This window comes from Rousettus aegyptiacus, unplaced genomic scaffold (assembly GCF_014176215.1).
Source record: "Rousettus aegyptiacus isolate mRouAeg1 unplaced genomic scaffold, mRouAeg1.p scaffold_m13_p_2, whole genome shotgun sequence".
NCBI lineage: Eukaryota > Metazoa > Chordata > Mammalia > Chiroptera > Pteropodidae > Rousettus > Rousettus aegyptiacus.
In genome coordinates, this window is record NW_023416295.1 from 141,632,608 (window position 1) to 141,647,337 (window position 14,730).

The 14,730-nt window shown below is 40.0% G+C and overlaps 1 protein-coding gene across 1 annotated transcript in view; it reads right to left on the reverse strand.

The window, feature by feature from the left end:
• The window catches only part of FAR2 (fatty acyl-CoA reductase 2), a 68,271-nt gene extending 59,059 nt beyond the window's left edge, over positions 1–9,212 (reverse strand). The window contains exon 1 of the mRNA XM_016152026.2: positions 9,121–9,212. The gene's annotated coding sequence lies outside the window, so the exon portion shown is untranslated. The remainder of the gene's footprint in view (positions 1–9,120) is intronic.
• Positions 9,213–14,730: the final 5,518 nt, after the last annotated feature.

A 14,730-nucleotide genomic window follows, 5' to 3' on the forward strand; every position in this document is an offset into this window, starting at 1 on the left:
AATACAAACAAAACCACTATGACATACAACTACTCTCACACCAAAATGACTAAAATGAGGACAGAAAACAAGAAGTATTGATAAGGATGTTGAACAAGAGATTCTCTTGACTACTGCTTCTGGAAGTATAAATTATACAACCACTTAAGAAAACTCTTTGGCAGATCTCATTCAATTTCTCTAAATAAAGCAATTCCAAGCCTTGGTATACCCAACAGAAATGTGTACACATGTTCAACAAAAGACATTCATATGAATGTTCTTCAGAGCATTGTTCCTAAGAACACTGCAGTGGAAACTACACGTGTGTTCAACAACAGAACACAGGAATTAAATGTGGCATATTTACAGTAGGGAGCACTTTATAGCAACGAGAATGAATAATCTACACAGTCATACGATTTGGCTGAGTCTCACAAATTTAATGTCAAGTAAAGAAGCAAGACACAAAAGAATGCATGCGATATAATTTCCTTTATAGAAATTCCAAAAACTGGCAAAGCTCATCTATTTTTGAATCTTGCTAACCTATGTCTTAGAAGTCAGAATAGTGTTTACTTTGGGGAGCAATAGTAGTGACTGATTGATAGCATGAAGGGGGCTTATGGAGCATCCATAATGTATTGTGTTGTTTTTTTTTTAACTGGAAGCTAGAATCTGAGAGATGCTTGATTGTATTGAACCTATTGCATTCATGATACATTCGCTTTGCCACGTGTTCCTTATAAGAATAATAAAAGTTACATGGAGAAGAAACTCATAGTAAAGGCAATAGTCATTACTTATGTCATTATTAATTCACACCTAAAATGCATATAAGGTTGTTTTCTTTTCTTTTTCAATTTTTCATGTGTGTGGGTTTTTATTTTGTTGAGTAACATGAAAGTACTTTATCAATATACTTTCATCACCATATTCCATTGTGGCAAGGAGGAGTCACATACTAGGTCAAGTATCAGTTTCTTGGGTGTTAGGGATTGAATTGTGCCCCCCCCCCCCCCACATATTGACTTCTAAATCACAGTATCTCAAAATGTGACTTTATTTGGAAATAAGTTGTATATTTTAACTACATAAAATGAGGTCATACTCTAGTAGGGTGGGCACTTAATACAATATGACTAGTATCCTAATAAAAGAGGAAATTTGGATACAGACATAGACATGCATAGAAGGAAAATGATGTAACAACACAGGGGGAAGATGGCCATCTACAAGCCAAGAAGAGAAGCTTCAAACAGATACTTCCCTCACAGTCCTCAGAAAGAATCAACCCTGCTGACACCTTGATTTTGGACTTCTAGTGTCCAGATTTGTGAAACAATAAATTTCTGTTATTGAAACCATTCAGTTTTTGGCAGTGTGTTACAGCAGCTCAAGCAAATATATTGGGGAAATCAGAAGGTTAAATAATTGTCTATGGACCAGATAGCAGGTGAAGTGAAAGGCTCCTGTGCGTTAGGGGACCACTCCCCCTCCCCTCAACTAGCATCGCAGACACTTGGCAAGGTCGCTCCTGTTTTGGAACAATGTGGTGCTTCATGTGACACATTGAAGAAGGTATGTGAAAACTAAAGCCTTCCAAATAGTTGTATGGTCCCTATGAGGAATCCATAGAGGGGATCTTTCCTGACCTGGCAGTGGCCTGGGTCCAGGGTGTTTCAAAGAGGAGAAAATGGTCCACGTGAGTGTTCTCAAAGATACTGCCCTTGCTCCTGTCACAACCTCTTTGAGAATCTGCTCAAAGCTATAAATCCTCTCACCCAGCAAATGCCCATATTCATCTAGACTTAAGAGTATAGGTAAGGATTTTTAAGGCAGAGAATTTGTTTTTGATCTCTCTTCGAGAAGTAAAGATGAATGGCTAAAGATAATAGGGTTTCCATTTGTTATCCCAGAAGTCAGCAACCTAACTACTGGCCATATACCAATGTTTAAAGGTATTCTGGAAGCTTTGTAACTTTCCCACATTGGTTGTTTTTGCTCTTCCTCTTTTTTTCCACAGCGATTAGCAGTTGACTACTTAAAAACACAAAGAGATTGTGTGTCTATCTTTAGATGCAGAAAGGAAAAAGGGAACCCTGAGGATGGAACTCACTGCAGGTTTGGGGGGAAAGTGAGGAACTAAGGGGCAACAGCACAGGTGAATTAATCCTTGGGACTTGGGGCGAATAACAGAGAATACTGTTTCCTTGAGAATAGTTTTCATTCTCTTCACCGTGGACTTTCTAATATTTCATTTTAACTCTGTTTCCCATCAAGGCCTTATTGGTGTTAAGTGTTCAGGCCTTTAAGAAGCAAAATCATTGACGGAGGCTGGTTAGCAGGGGGGGAAAGGGACAGAAAAACATATGAGTATTCTATACTTTTATACTGAGGATCTTAACTAAAAAAATTCACAAACCTCTAAGTTGTGACTGGTTAAATATTGCTAAAAGAGTAAGTGGCACCAAAGTTTAAAGGCAGGCACTATGACTTGTTCACCATTGTATTCGCAGAGCTAAACACCCTGTCTGGCACATGATAGACACTCAGTAAATCATATGAATGACCGAATGAATGAATGAGTGAGTGAATAAAGAATAAATGAATGGAATGGTCATGAAATTTTCAGTAATAAGATTTGGATACTAGTCTATACTCATCTATTAAATAGATGTGCGACAAGTTACTTTATATCTTTGGGACTATCTTTTCTTTTATATAAAATGAGGGAACTGGACCAAATATAGATAAGGTACTCAGACATTCTACAATTTATAATATGAATATACTTAGTTAAGGCAAAGCTATTTGCAGTCACCACTGTTTATAATAGATAAGGCAGTGTGATACGTGCCAACATGTAGTATGTCTAGGGGATGTCTAATTTGAGCTAATTTCACTCTGTCCTAAAAGAAACGGAGACCTAATTTACTTAAAATACAATCCTGCGATTGGCATGCACTCTGCAGCAATTGCAAAACCATTTCTTCAGGCAGGACTAGACCAAAATAGTAGGAGGGCAAGAAGGAAGAGGCAATGTCACAGTTCCACAAAGGAGAGAGTTTTGATAAGTATAATATGCTGAGAAAGAAGGAAACTGCTCATTTGAATGACAGAAACAAACTCTTTCAAATCATCAAAGATTCCTACACCTTTGAGAACAGTTTTGTAAGCGGCTTTTAATGCTTTCTAAGCCTTTTAGAGAGCAAGTGTCCAACTTTTAGATTATATACTTTCTTGAGGGTAGATATGTCCTGCAGGTCTTATGATAATAAAACACAGTAGAAATAAGATTCAATCAAGAATGAGCCAACAGTTGCAGAGTAACCTAAACAAAAATACTGACATAAAGGTGATTTCATTAGTATTTACCCAGGTATCTTATTTACATCTATGTTTCATGTGGAATTAAGTGGACAATTTCTCTTAAGTTTTAGATAACTGCTTCTATTTTTATTAAATGAATACTGCCCATCTTTAATATGTTTTTATTACTAGACAAAAGTATGCTGTTACTATCCACACATCTTTTAATAGTGAATGTCCTTTCTTGAAAGTAATGAGCAAAAACGTCCAATACATAGAGACACATTGAATTATTACACACATCTGGGTAGATTCCTCCAGTTTCTTGACAATATTGTACATGGGCAGGTCAAATTCTGCTTGAAGTTCTTAAGAGGTTTCAAATATATTGGGACCAGACACACAGTTTAACCATCTTCTTAATTTTTAACTATCCTTTCCTCAACAATACCCGGGGTTTGTGCTGACTTTTTTGGAATGTGTCCTCTCACTGACCTGTGATAGATAAAGCGCTAATTTTCTAAAATGTGGAGCATTTTCACAATGACTTTTTCTTATTTCTTGGCTCAGGAAATATTAGTCTTGCCTCCTGTGATCATCCTGTTATTCACCAGTGAATGTTACTGACCTAACAACTCCTCAGCTGAGGCGAAAGAATAAATAAGTGGATAGGAGTGGCCATATTTTTGCCTTTTCTACACAGATTCACAGGATAGAGCCTTTGCTTTCCCTTCCTCCCCTCAAATGTGTGCTTCAGTGTTTGGGGGCCATCTCTAGAGGAGACTGGGAAGTTAAAATGCCTTAAACACAAAACCCATAGGGGACACATTGTCAATTGCAGCTTGAAAATTCTTTTGCTGGACTGCAAAGGTTGAAGATACAAATTTATCTAAGACTTTTAAAATAAACCATGACTAAAACAATAAACAAATGCTATTCTTAGTTCCAGGTAATTATAGTAATTTTTCTCTGCCTGCTTAATCACATCGTTGACTACATAATATGCTTTGCTTTGGCACAAGTGTTGAATAAAATGAAAAAAAAAATGCCTATTGAATGATCTCACCTTTTTTAAAGGTAGGTCTCTGAGTTAGTCCTGGAAAATCCCCTGATGAATGTGGCTGGCAAGGAGCCCCACATTTCATACTGTTTAATTCCCACAGAATATCCTGATCTGGAAAGATTTCATGATAGCAGTGATAGACCTAAGCACCAAGCTTCTTATCTTCTGGTTCTAAGTCCCACGGAAGTATCTGGACCAGTTGTTCCCACATTTTGTACCTGAGCTATGCTGCTTAGGTATGAAGCACCTGGGGATTTTTATGTGAAAAATCCTGATTCGATAGATGTGAGTGGGGACAATGAAATGTGTATTTCTGTCACCCCAAAATTAAGTCTGTCATCCTTGAATCATTATTCTTCACAAAAAGGGTGCATTAATAAAAAGTAAATTTGCTTCGTTATTGAAATAATAATTGGAGGTAGCTATTAATGGAAAATTCATGGTCAGAGGTAGCAGATTTCAACAAGTAAGTGATATTAATCAGCTACCGCCTCTGCCTTTTGGGTCTCTGCTTATGTTTACCTGAGTGTCCATCCTCTATATATGAGTTCGAATGTTTGAATAACTCACAAAAGCTATCACCTTCAAGGCTATCTTCTTCTCCTCACATCAGCATGTAACATTAGCTAGACTAGTCATCGATAGTAAATAGCACAGTCATGACTCCAATGCCAATAACACTTGAGGAGCTTCTAGGAAGTCTGTTTACCTGTCTGTATATCTATCGCTGCTATAGACTGAATGTTTGAGTCTATCAATTCAACCCCAATTCTGATGTCGAAATTGAGTCCCCAGCGTGGTGGTGTTTGGAAGTGCGGCTTCTGGGAGGTGACCAGGTCATGAAGGTTGAGCCTGCCAGAAAGAGATTAATGACCTTATAAAAGTGACTCCAGACAACTTCCTTGCCCCTTCCCACATGTGAGGTTATAATGAATAGACATCTATAAACCAGGAAGTGGGCTTTCTCAGCCTTTAAAACTGTTAAAAAATAAATTTCTGTTGTTTAAAAGCCACTCAGTCTACGGTACTTTGTTACAGAAACCTGAACTAACTAAGGTTACCCCCTACTATATAAAACAAATGAAAAACAAATGTGTTAAGATTATCTATGGCTGGCGAGTTTAATAGCCTAGAACAGGGGTCAGCAAAACCTCTTCTGTAAAAGGCCAGTTGACAAATATATTAGGTGTTCCTGGTCACAACTAAAGCAGCCATAGACAACATGATGAATTGATGCAACGCACTGGCTGATTTCCAACTAGACTTTCTTTATGAGCACTGAAATTTACATTTCATAAAACTTTCTTGTGCCACAGCACATTATTCTTCTTTTGATTTTTTTCTCAACCATTAAAAAACATAACAACCATTTTTGGTTCAAAGAATATACAAAAACAGACTGAAGCCAGATTGGACCCTTAGGCCATAGTTTGCTGATCATTGGGCAAGAGAACCAAGCCATGGCCAAGTTCATAGCTGTGTGAATTTGTTTCTTCTGTTCGGCTCTGTTGCATTGTTCTTTGGTCACAGATTGCATTCCTGACTCCACCGTACCACCATGAAAATGAATTGGGGACCAGGAAAGAAAATGCAGGCAATTCATTGCAATATCACTGCTCCTACACACACACATCCTATGTATTCACATCGTGTTGCTCTGTAGGAGATACATTACAAATATCAAATAAGGCCCAAGTCTACCATGGAACACACAGGCCCGGTAAAGTCTTCCCCACTGTTTGTGCCTCAGGTTACTAATGAGTAAATCTAGAGAGGTCCTGCATAGCCTTGCCAGAAAAGTAGACATTTTTTAAAAAGAAGCTTTTCATCAGACTGCAGAGCTTCCTTGTGAATCTCTCCTTACCTCTATCTATATAGCAGAATTGTTTTCATCATCAATTTAAAGCCTGTTAGAGTCAATGCTGGTCTCCTGCTTTCTTCCAACTACGTAGCATGAAAAACATAAGAGAAGCCGAGAGTTAATAGAGATCTGTGGATGTTAAGAGGTTTAATCTATTAATATAGGGCAGCATTTCCCAAAGCGTGTTTTGCTGAATGTTGGATCTATTAGATGTTCTACCAAAAAAAAGCATTTCAAGATCAAACAAGTTTAGGAAGTATGGCATAAAATATCTCTTCTTTCTTGAAGATTCTTAATGTGCATTAGTATATTCAAGGCTCTGAGGATTCCTGCAATAAAACTGCTTAACTAGGCTAAATCAAAAGTTTCTTAAGCTTATGTGATCAGAAAAGCTTTTTTTCCTTCACTTAACTGTTATTAATATCCTAAGAAACTAATGATCCTTGACTACATTTTGGAAAACACTGATATAGATAACAGGAAAGACTGGAAAGGTTTTTGTAGGGGAGTGAGTTATGTTTCAGAATAATCACTTTGGTGAGCATCAGGCTGTTCTCTCCTAGTTTTTGTCGTTTTAGAAAATCACCCCTTGTTCTATCCATGTGTTCAAACCAGAAAAATAAGTGCCATATTTGTTGTGGTGGTAACTTTTAAAAAATATATAAAATGCATGCATAGTTTAAAAATAATTCCAACAGTACAAATAATAGTATAAAAAGCCTCAAATGAAGCAAAAAGGATTACCTCCTCGAAAATTTTCAATCAATGACTCTGGTTCTCATTATTCAATTTTTGGACGAATTGGACTCAAATACCAATTTAATTCAGGAAGTATCTTTGGGATTCAATGAGCAGAACGTTAAAGCAACTGTGGGGCCCTGAGTATAGGGCCCTGAGTATAGGGCCCTGAGAGACTGCACAGTTTGTGTTTCCATGAAGCAGGGCCTGCCTGGGGTCTCTGGATAACTAACATTTGGGTGGCTGGGTATGGAGGAGACTGTAAACTCCTGAATCTGTAGGCAGAATTCTGCATTAATGTGCATGTTTGTTTCTCATATTCCATACTTTTTGTCAGATTCTTAAAGTGTTTTGTTAATACAATAAAGTGTTAAGAATGCTTCGAGAGTAATAAATGTTCTCACGGAGCCCACAATAGATTGGCAGGGACCAGCGTGCTGGTTGTCACTGTGCATGAGCCTTTAGGAGAATATGTTGTGAATGAATATGAAAACAAAGGCCTAAGACTGCCCAGATGTTGCCAGAAAGAAATACACTCAAGAATGCATCTTCAAAAGATAGAGAAGCCAACAGCGAGGTGTTCAAGATGACCATCTTCTCTATAAACCCCAAAGTAATACCCCCAAGTGAACTATTTTATTTTCACTCCCTTAAAGGAAGGTTCTCCCTCTTCTGTAATTGGATGTCACATTCCCTCCTTTAAATAAAGGAGAAGTGTATCACTGTAACATTTAACAACTCATAGTAATTTATATCTATTTTATAGATCATTATAACTCAATGTTAAAAATTGGAGTAAGGTAGAAATTTGTTAATAAAGTATGTGTAGAAGATGCCCTCAGAGAAAGGAAAAAAGTACTCTAAAGACCTGCATCCTGAGAAAGACTACAGATAAAATGTTGCAACACTTGAGACTGGCTAGTAAAAGCCTGTGATCATCAACTAGAAGTGTCGTACACAAATATCTCTCAATGTAGGTTTCGCTGAAAAGCCTGCCCCTGAAGTTTCAAGTGACTGCCTTAAAATTGTATTTAGTCCCTTTGTCCTTTAAGACTAAATATGCTCCTCAGCCACATCTCCAACTCAGAAACGGGGATATATAGAGATGAGGAATCGACACCACAGAGTAATTCTCACATTTCTGTTTGCACAGTGTCAAACTTCTCTTGCAGCCTCCCACAAGTAGAAAAACACGATTCATTCGTTTCCTGGTCACTCTGTTGTGCCCACCCTGTTCTTGCTCAAGGCGCGGTGGGGGCACTCTGTATGATTCAATTCGCTCTTGCAAATCCAGCGAGGACTTTGGTTGCTCACCCCAGGTAACTTATCCATCAAAGAATAAGTGTTCATAATTCAACCTATCCCGGAAGGCGAAAGAGTAAGAGGCTGGCAGGTCGGACGCCCTCCTATGGTTTCTAGGATTCAGCTGGTCATTAATTCTTTTAATGGAATGGAATTGCCTCGCGGGGAATTAAACTCTCCTTCTAGCAAGCCATCTACTCCAACTGGAGTTTTCTGGTACTTGTTTCCTTGTTCTCTCCATGATGCCCAGGCCACAGGAAGAGGTAGAAAACTTTCAACTGGGCGCAGACCCCGCGCGAGCCGCCCCTAATCTGTTCAGCACCTGGCTGGGTGCCGACCAGGCGGGAATGGGAAGGTCAAGACGCGCGCATCCCGGGATTTGGCAAGGGGCGTGCCAGGCGGCGATCCCGAGTCCGCACGCTCTCTCTAGGAATAGCCCCAGGGGCCAAGGAAGCCTGGCGAGATGCCAGCGGGCGCCTTCCGCCCTCGGTCCCCCGGGCCCCTCTGTCCCCGCGCGGCTCCCTAAGTTAACCCTTGCGGGCCCGGCCCATACACCGCCCTTCTGGGCCCTGCGCTCCCCACCTCGGCGCGCTATGCTGGCGCTCAACACTCCCGAACCCTGGACTGACTGCGGCATGGGCAGCACCAGCGGACAGAGCCTCGGAAAACGCTTCCTTGTTCCCGCCCCGGCGCGTGCCCACCCTTGCCTTCAGCCCTGCAGGGCACCGCTGGGTCCCGCCTTTCCCACCCCTCACCCCCTACCCCCCACCCCTGGCCGAGCCCTCTGTCCCCCGCCACCCCAGCCGGCTCTCTGCCTCTCCAGGCTTGGGCTCTACGAGCCTCTGGACTGCGGCCCCTGCAATACCTGCTCCTCGGGCTCGGCTTGGGGTTCGACTCGTGCTCCTCTAAATCCTGGTCTTTCCCCGAGGCTACAGGAAGTACTCCAGCCACAAGAAAACTGCTCTCGTTTTTCGGCTCCCAAAGGTGACGCTCTAATATCCGTCTCGGAAACTGGGTGTGGGGCTGGAGGAAACCACCCTCCTCTCGACCTTCCCTGCTGCTGCGGGGGCCTCAGCGTGGGGCGCGGAGCAGGAAGCAGCCTTGGGGCGGGAGGTGGTCGAAGGGCTGGCGGGACCCCTACAAGCAGTGGGACAGCAGCGCCGAAGGCAGGGCGCCCGCAAGCGCAGGCCTACCCCGACCCTCCATTCATTCGGCACCTGGAAGATACACGCGGCCTCTCTCTCTCTCTCTCTCTCTCTCATCTCTCTCTCTCTCTCTCTCTCTCTCTCTCTCTCTCTCTCTCTCTCTCTCTCTCTCTCTCTCTCTCTCTCCCCCCCTCTCCCCTCCCCCCCTTTCTGGTTTTTGTTTTTCCTATTCTTTTAATCTGTGGGCGAGGGGAAAGAGAACTAGAAAAGCGCCCGTCCCTGGTCTGGAAATGAAGGAGAGCTCGCATACCTTGAAAGAGAAAGAGTAGAGGACGGAGGAAGAAACAAACACACAAAGGGTCAGAGGTTTCGATGGGAACACTTGGTGGACATATCTCCCCCGCTCCATCCCATCCCTGCTCCCCCACGACCGCACACGCACCCGCAGAAGGAAAAAAAAAAAAAAAGCCCAAACTACGCGTTTACGCAGCTTGTCCATTCTGGTTCCGTACACCCCGTGGGAGGGATGCTCTTGCATCTGCTCCATACTCTGCGGAGGCGCCCGGCAACGACCCCCCAGCGCAAAGTCCTTTTAAAAATCCAGGAGGGGCCGGATGCGCAGGTTTGTAGGGCAGAAATCAGGATCTATCTCGGCAGGGTGCAGGTGGGAGTGGAAACATGGATAGGAGACTGGAAAGGATAACGTGTGCTGAAGGGACGGCGGCGGGCTAGCTGCGTTAGGCAGCCCTTAAAAAAGAAGACGTTTTGTGTCTTAGCCTGATAGCTGTTGGCGGTGATTTATTTTAGCCATTGTTATATTTTAAACGGAAAACTGGATCCAACATCGAGGAAGACTTGTAGAGGGATGGAGAGGCACGAGAGTGGAGTTGTCATAGACCTCGGTGAGGATGTGCTGAAAACCGGTCAACACCCAACCTAATTCCTAGGACAAGGTGGAAAGTAAATTCCCAAATAAATATGCCCTAACAGCTGTCTTCATTCCCCTCATTACAACAACTGACATACCGATAAAGACATAAAATTTAATTCATGAAGGTCAGAATTAATGAAATTAGTTCTTTCTTTCATTACAAAAATTACACTTATTTGAATTCTCTTCTACTGGTCTCTCTTCAATTAATTGTATTAAGGAAAATGCAGCCTAAAGACTCTGTGGCTAATTTCCCCTGGTGACTGCCAGAAAGCAACAGAGAAAGGAAAAGTTAGGGCCAAATAAATATACTTTGTTACCCCTCTCCTGACTCAAGAATAAGTCTGAATGTGTTCCCAGAACATGTATAACAGTACTTGAAAAGAGGCTGTCAGATGTTAGTGAGAAAGCCTTGAAATCACTTATCACATAGCAAGTAGAAGGTAAATTGTTACAACTCTTGGGAAAGCAATTTAGCAACACATGTCCAAGGCATAAGATATTTAATCATTCCGTTTTTGTTTCAGTGTGTTGTTGTTATTGTTTTACTGTTCTGAACCTTTTGGTAAAGAAATCCCATTTCTTAGAATGGATCCAAAGGAAATAACCAACGAAAAGGTAAATGCCAGATAGACAAAGTTACAGGTTTACTATAGCATTATTAATAAAGTAGACAACAAAACACATATGTTCAATTGAGTGTTAATTGAATACGCAACATTATTATAGATCACAAAATCTTAATTTATCACCATTAAAAATTATATTTCTTTATGGATAATGTATTAGTTTGCTAGCACTGTGATATCAAAGTACACGGACTGGATGGCTTAAATACCAGAAATTTATTGTCTCAGAGTTCTTAAGGCTATAAGTCTAGAATGGAATTGTCAGCAGAGTTCATTCTTTCTGAGGGCTGTGAGGGAGAATCTGTTTCACACCTTTCTTCTAGTGAGTAATGTCTGGCTTTTCTTGGCTTGTAGAAGCATAACCCCAATCTTTGTCTTCGTCTTCACATGACGTTCTCCCTGTGTGAGTGTCCGTGTCCAAGACCAAATTTCTGCTTTAGGGCTTACTCTAATGACCTCATCTGACTTCATTAAATCTGTCACAACTCTATTTTCAAATAAGGTCACATTCTGAGTACTCAGGTTTAGGACTCCAAACATATAAATTTGATGGGGGCGATGTGTGCGTGTGGGGTGGGGTGGGGGGGAAGTGTTAGGGAGTAGGACAGACTTCATATAATAACATAAAAAGCAATGAAGGGGGTTGAAAGGTGGCTCCTCCAAAAATACATCCCGGTACAAATCTCTGGAACCTATGTCTGTTACCTTATTTGGACAAAGGGTCTCTGCAAGTGTAATAAAGTTCAATATCTTGGGAGATCATCCTAGATTATCCAGGTTGGCTCTAAATCCAATGGGAAAAAAAAACACAAATAAATAAATAAGTTAAAAAATAAAATAAATAAATCCAATGACAGGTGTCTTTCTAGGAGAAAGACAGTGGGAGATTTGAGACATACATATTGGACGAGGTGATGTGAAGACAAGGCAGAGGTTACAGCGATGTGCGGCAAACAAACAAAGGAGGCCAAGGAATGCCCATACCCACCAGAAGCTGAGAGAGAGAAGGTAGGATTCTCCCCTAGAACCTCCACAGGCCGTATGACCTACATCTTCATTTCGGACTTCTAGTCTCCAAAACTGTGAGAGAATAATTTGTGGGTTTTTTTTTAAAGGCATCTAGCAATTTATTATAGGTGCCCTAGGAAACCCGCACAGGCCATCTGGGGTAGAATTCTACATATTTACTTTTTTGCTTTATCTTAGAAGAGAGATATGGTTGAAGACCATTCCAAGTGTGTATTTTAATAGAGTTCTCTTAAAATTCTCATTTCCTTTTGCAGGGATTGGCAGAGGACATGCTAAATATTTCATCACCTTGCAAAATAAATTCTTCGATAGGCCCAAATGCAGCTAAAACTGCAAAGGTGTTCTGATTCTGTGAAACGGGTCCTATTGTTCTGGATCTTCACACATGGTGTACATATAATTCCTCTGAATTCAAATTTGGCTCCACATTGGTTTGATTAGAGGGCAGTCTCCAGGCTTTTATCTCAAAACCGTTGCTGCTCAAGGTCAATGTTGAGATAGATTATTACAATAACTGATCTCTGCTTTCAAAGTCTTGTCTCCCTTACTCTTACCCAATGACTTACCATTTTATTCAACCTCATAAAATAAATTTTTGTTTGTAAATCCACCTTGAAGTTTTAATTTAATATGCAAAATATTTACAAAATGTGCCAGACCTAAAATAATGTCAGGTCATTCTAATGAGATGCTAAAGTTGTAGATTGTGAATAAACCCAGTATTCCAAAAGAATGCTATCATTCTTCAATACTATCTGTTTAAACAAACACTGTTTCTGTTGGCTGATAGTGTCATGGAAATAAAGTTTGATTTTGATCTACAGTAGAATCATAACATTATTGTGTTCTGGAACTGTGAAGCAAGTCCTTTGGCCCCACTATCTTACTTTATAATGGTGAAGACTGTACTTTGTGTCTTATCTAAGGTACTGTATTAGATTTTTGTTGCTGCATAACCAATTACCATAAACTTGGCATTTTAAACAATACTCATTTGTTATCTTGAAGTTCTATAGGTTAGTCATCTGGACATGGCATAACTGGATTCTTTGCTCGGGGTTTCACAAGGCTGAAATCACAGTGTCATCCTGGACTCTAAACTCTGTGGCTCAGGCCCTCTTCTGGGCTCCTCATTGGCAGGATTTAGTTCCTAGCAGCTATCGAACTGAGAACCTAATTTTCTGTTGGTAAGGGTTTGCTTCCACCTCTCAGAGGCCATCCTCTCGTCCAATCACGCACACTCTCACAGCATGGGTGTTTGCTTCTTTAAAGCCAGCAGAAGAACTATCTCTCTCTTCAAAGCTCTGATGCATTTTAAGCGTTGCAACTCAGTTATGTGAGGGCCACCTAGGATTCTCTCTCTTTTAATTATTAATTTAAAATCAATCAATTTGGGGCCTTCACTTTCATCATATAACACAATCACAGGAGTGAAACCCATCATAGGCACAATCCCACCCTCTTTGAGGAGAAATAATTATACAGAACATATACGCTAAAGTGGAGTGATCTTGGGGGTCACTTTAGAATCGTGCCTATCATCAATTAGGTGGTAGGAGGTAGCATCAGCAGTAGCAGAGTGTTATTTCCTACTCTGTTGAAGAGTTTTGTTTTGTTTTGTTTTTTGGTTTGTGTTTGTTTTTGTTTTTTTGTTTTTTAGGGTTTTTTTGTTTGTTTGTTTGTTTTGCATAAGAAAAATTGTTTTGCATTATCTGGCCTTTTTATGAACAGGTAGTTATGGATTTTTACAAAATTTTTTTTTGTCTTCTTTTCCCTATAGAGATATACAGGTCTTTAAAAGTTATATAACTTCTTCATTCACAATTGGAAAAGTGTAGATTCCAAGTGTATTATATTGAATTGATAGTTTCTTAAAACTTGCATCATAAACATCAAGAGTCTTTTGAGGATGCTATTGAGAATTCTTTTGAGAATCTTGTTATAAAGCAATAGAGTTACAGCTGAATTAACTAAAGGAGTATCCTCTTTATTTATTATTATGCAGATGTTAAAAAGAATAAATTATAGCTATTCCTGAATTGAATTGCAGTAATTTCCAAGAGGTTTAGTTTGTGAAGAAAGGAACATTCTGAAAAATACTTATAATATGATCTTGTTTCTATTAAACCAATGTCAAATAACTTTGACATTGGTCTATGAAGGCCTGGAGAAACACATGGAAGGATATATACTCAATTATTAACATATAACCTTGGTTGATAAAATGATGGAGCAAAGATAGTCTTTTCAACAAAGGTGCTGGAACTACATAACATGTAAAGATAAACAAGAATCTAGAAACAGATTTTATATTCTTCATGCAAATTAATTCAAAGTGGATCATAGACTTAAAGGTAAAACTGAGAACTATAAAAATCCTAAAAGATAAATAGGAGAAAACCTAGATGACCTTAGGTTTGGGAATGACTTTTTAGATGCAACACCACAGGCAAAACCCGTGAATGAAATAATTGATCAACTGGACTTCATTAAAATAAAATGTCTGCTCTAGAAAAGACAATGTCAAGAGCATGAGAAGACAAGCCAAAGATTGAGATAAATATTTGTGAAAAAACATATCCTAATAAAGGTCTCATTCAAAATATGCAGAAGACTCTTGAAACTTAACAATAGGAAAATGAACGAACCAATTAGAAAATGAGCAAAAGACCTGAACAGACACCTCACCAGAGAACATATATGGATAACAGGTACACGTATGAAAAATATTCAGCATCATC